Genomic DNA, 5,534 nt, shown 5'->3' with positions numbered 1-5,534 from the left:
ACTGTCAGCTCCATCTTTTCTTTTCTGTTCCCCAGGGCCAAACTTTTGGAATCACTTTTTACACCTCTTGCATACTCCCTCAGCAAATGCCATCATCACTAAACTTCTATCACTGCTATCATCTGATTTTAGACAGCATAACTTCCTGCCTGAAATGTGACAGTTATCTCCTTATTGGTCTCCTTCTTCAGTCCTTGCCCTTTATTGTGTATTTGCAAAATGAAATAATGTCATTCACTGTAAAATAAACTCTTCACATCCTTGTCTTAGTAAAAACAGAATCTTTAGTTTGGTCTATAAGCTGCGACACCTGATGCACTTTCCATTATCTGACCTCATGTCCTAGCACTTCCCCTGGTTTACTCAGAAACACTGGCTTTCTGGAAGTTCCAATGACACACTGGAGACACCTAGGCTTTAGAGCCTTCTTGCTTGTCTGCTCAAGTCCCTCTTCTTAGAATGCTCTTTCCTCAATTATCCACATGGTTTCTTTGTCTTCTTCTTATTATTAATTATTATTATTTGCTATTTTCTGAAACATTACCTTCAAATAAACCTATATGTTTATATTTTTAAATTGCAAAATAATCCTCAACATCTTCCTGTCCTATTGTATTTTCATCCATAGTACTTATCATCATGTAACGTATTATATATTTCACTTACTTTCTTACTTATCTTTATTCTAATACTTTCTCTCTAATCATATTTTATCCAGAGTTCAATATTTTTCCTGAAGTAAATCTTCAATTATTTATCATTTTTGGCAAACTTGTTTTTTGTTCATTTGAATTTTTTCCCTCTCTCTTATGATTTGAGCATAGAATTATATGATGAAAGTGCTTTTTATAAAATATTTTTGCAGATATATTTTTATTGAATTTAATGTTCCATTGATAAGGTAATGATTCTGCCAATCCAGTGTAGTTTTTATTGTCAATCTGTATATTCTTTCAGATTCAGCATTAAAAAAAATCATGTTTTTTGTTGTTTGTTTGTTTTCCTAAAGCTTCACTTCAAATGTTTGTGTAGACTGCTTTTGATGTGTGCTACCCAGTGGTTGATTTGTATCTTCAATCTAAACATTTATGTCTTTTAAAATTTTGGTAATATTGCTTCTTTAACTTTGTAAATATTACTTCTATCTTTTTACTTTTTATATGATCTATTAGATATACATATATATAATTAAATGTATTGCTAGGCTAAACAGTTTATCCTTCATACCTCTTATAAAACAGTAAACACATTTTTATTTAGATAAAACAGTACAGCAAAATAATAAGTATCTGGCTGTGTACTTTTCATAAATAAGCATCTCCTTTTTCTATTGTAGAGCAATATAAAGAATATTACCAGTATTACCATCCCAAGAATAGCAGCATTGTTTTGCCAAGAGACACAGAGTAGGAGGGGTAGTTTCAGAGGCTTTTGCTTGTCCTTTCCCACTACAATGCCACTTAAATCCATGCTCATGAAATCAATGTGAAGGCTCTGTTACTACCAAGTATATTCATCCTTATTATAAATTGCAGGCTTGGTGAAATGACCACTGGTTAAGTTTATTGACCTAGTAGACCAACTCTGAGCCAGATCCTGACAAGGATTTTATTTGTTACCTTATCCACATATTTTTCTTTCCCTAATGAGAAGCCATGGTGGCATTTTGAATACTGAGTATCAATTCAAGTATCATATCCAATAATTAATTAACGGTCTGGTTACTCTTTTCTCGCAATTAACAGTTTTCTCATGTACTAGCTAGAGTTCTCCAGAAAAACATTAGCAATAGGATGTGTGTATATACAGAGACATTTGTTTAAAGAAATCAGCTCATTTGATTATGGAGGCTGGCAAGTCCAAAATCTGAAAAGTGAGTTGACATGTTGCTGACCCAGGAAAGAGCCAACATTGCCATTTGAATACTAAGGCTATCTTCTGGCAGAATTCTCATCCCTACCTTATTAGGATGTGTTTTCTCATTTAGTGAAAGAGTTAATAGTCTTATAACTGTGTCAGCTACCTGATCCGAAATCATTAATTTCTCTTAATGACATAAATTTAGCAATACTTTAGTTGCTGTACATCTGTCTTTCTTGTAGGAACACCTTGTACAATTAACTATCCCTTTTATTATCTGCAGGTCTCACATTCATGGCTGCCGCTCTGATTCTTGCTACCCGCTAAAGTAACTGCACTTACCTTGATTGTGATATTTAAACAATACAACCCAGATTCTATAACTCTGAGACTCTACCTTCACAGTAAGTGATTCCAATGTAACAATATCTCCTACTATTAGTCCTGGCATATAAACCAGAGCCACTACTGAGCTTGTGAATGATGTGGGTGCCATCTCAACAGAGCATTCCTTATTGCTTTGGTAAACAGATTATCTTTCAGAAATTTTTGTAGAACATAGTTGGCTGGTTGATTTTCTGGCCTTTCTAGTTTACCACTCTATTTAATTTAACCTTCTGACTTTTTCTTTTTATTTCCTTTTTTTTTTTTTTTGCTACTGAAATACAGTATTTCTGGAATTATTAATTCTTTTGGTGTAGGCTATCATTTTTTTCTCATTCATTTGACTCTAATGTTATATTAACACTATTTCTTGTGGCTTTTTCCAGGGTCCTTTCTAGAAAATTATAATTTGGCGGTTTTTTCTTTCATCACTTTAACAATATAATTCCATTGTCTTATGGCTGCCATTATTTTATTTGAGCAGTCAGCTATTAGTCTAACATTTCCCCTATAAACACATCTTCTTTTCATTTTTCTTTTCTTTTCTTTATTCTTTTCTTTCTCTTTTCTCATCTTTTCTTCTTTTCTCTCTTTCTTTCTCTAGACTGTTTTTAATTTGTTTGTTTTTAATATCCCCAGTTCTCTTATTTTTACCTTCAGATTTTCAATAATTTAAATGCTGTCTTCTGTTATGGATAATATGCATATGTTTGTTTGTTTGTTTGTTTTTTCCAGCTCACTTATTTTCTCTTCATTTTCATATCTGGAAGCAGATACCTAATTGTATTTTATGATAAGTCTTACATGTTCTCTTTTTTAAAAATTCCTTCAATACTATAAATACTTTAAAACTGTTATTTTATAGACTCTATTTTAATAATTACATTATCTGAAGTTCTTGGAAATCTAACCTTTCAATTTTTAGTGTCTGGTGCTGCTCACTTACAATGTCTATAATAGGTAAATTTCTAGTTTCTTGTTTTGTGTAGCTATCACATCTCTTTGGGCACCAGCTCTTTCTTAAATGTATTGATTTTCACTTTATACTTAGTTTTGTTTCCCAGATAACTTTATTGTTAGCTAAACTAAATTTATTAAAAATGAAGTTTTATATTAATAAAATATCCAAAATATTTTCATGTTTTAGTGGGAATTTTTTTCATTCAGATAGTCTTTTATAACTTCTGAGATTGTTTTTTCACAACACATCGGTAATTCTTCATCTGTTTTCACTTCAATACATGTAGTTTGATTAATTTTTTTGAAAATTACATTGTTTTTCGTTTTTAGTATACTTTACTGTACTACTTCTATCACTCATGCAGTCTACATTTTTATTTTCTTACTTCAAATATTGCAATGAACCCCATTTATATATCTTTATGAACTGAAATTTTTATTTCCTTATAAGAATCTTTAAAGTGGGATTCCCAAATTATGGGAAATAGATATGATTTAAACACTAAATAATTAAATGTATATTATTATATTTGTCTTCTCTTGATTTCAGTCTTATGAGTTTATATCATAGCCTCTTCCTTCCAGAAAGAGTGTATCAATACATTCATAGACACAGAAATGGAAAAATATACTGTGGATAACATAGCTTGCTGAATTAATCATGCTGTTTTGGAAATGACGAGTTAATGGGTGCAGCACACCAACATGGCACATGTATATATATGTAACAAACCTGCACGTTGTGCACATGTACCCTAGAACTTAAAGTATAATTAAAAAAAGAAAAAAAAGAAAACATTTTTAAAGAAAAAAAAGAAAAAAAGAACAACAACAACAAAAGGTAGGAGAGAAATCCACTCCAGTAATTTTAAGTGGACCAGAGATTTAGAAATCTTTGTATTTGTTAATGGATTCATAGGTATGACACCAAAGCCTGATCAACAAAAGAAGACAGAGATAAATTATTTGACTTTATATGAAAAAAACTCCATACATCAAAGGACACAATCACAAAAGTAAAGTGACAACCTAAAAAAGTGGGAAAAATGTTGGCAAATGATATATTTGATGAGAGTACAGTGTCCAGAATACATACAGAAACTCGAAACTCAGTAACAAAAAGAAACAACTTAATTTAAAAATAGGCAGAAGATTTTAATAAACATTTCTCCAACACCAACAATCACATGAAAAGACTCCCAACATCATTAGTTATTAGGAAATACAAATTAAAACACACAATGAGATGTCACTTTACACTCACTAGGGTAGCATTAATAACAATATTTTACAAAAAAATGATAATAAGCATAAAGGTGAAGAACTTGGAACCCTTGCACATTGTTTTTGGGAATTTATAATGGTGTAACCACTGTAGAAACAGTTTGATGGTTACTCAGAAAGATAAACATAGAATTAACATATGACACAGAAATTCCGCTCCTAGGTATACTCCTAAAAAAAATTAAAACCAGGTATTCAAACAAATACAAACAAATGACAATAGTAGTACTATTTATATTAGCCATGAAGTGAAAACAACCCAAATCTCCATCATGAAAAAACTGGATAAACAAAATGTGGTATATCTATATAATGAAATATTATATAGCTATAATGAGCCATGAAGTACTGACACGTTATATAGTAAGTGTGAACCTTGAAAACGTTATGCATTGGTAAGTAACACTGATATCTGAAGAAAAAGAAAACATTATGGAAAATGAAAGAAGCCAGACACAAAAGACCACATATTGTATGACTGCATTTATATGAAATATGTAGAACACCAACCTTCATAGAGACAAAAACAGACTGGCAGTTGCCCAGGCCTGGGGTCATGTGGAAGGGGACTCACTGCTTAAATGAGTATGAGAAACCAATAAAACAAAAAGATGATGTTTTGAGAATGTCAACAAAATGTATTACATCTAGCCAGATAAATCAGAAAAAAATAGAGAAACACAAGTTACTAATATCAGTAATGAGTGAGATGATATCATTACAGATTCTACAGACATTAAAATGGTAGTAAGGAAATAGAACAACTTTATGCTTATAAATATAACAACTTACATGAAATGAACAAATCCTCCAAAAGACACAAACTACCAATAGTCACTCAAAAAGAAATAGAAAATCTGCTTAGGTTGATATCTATGAAAGAATTTATTTACACTTTAAAAACTCCAAATATTAAATAGTTTATTTTCACAAAAAAATAGGTACAGATGGCTTCAATTTTGACTTGTATTAAACATTAAAGAAAAAATAAAGAAATTATACAAAAAATGTTTAAGAAAATTGAATAAAAGAGAACAGTCTCCAGC

Source organism: Pan paniscus, chromosome 10 (genome assembly GCF_029289425.2).
Source record: "Pan paniscus chromosome 10, NHGRI_mPanPan1-v2.0_pri, whole genome shotgun sequence".
NCBI lineage: Eukaryota > Metazoa > Chordata > Mammalia > Primates > Hominidae > Pan > Pan paniscus.
Note: the sequence above shows the minus strand (reverse complement) of the source record.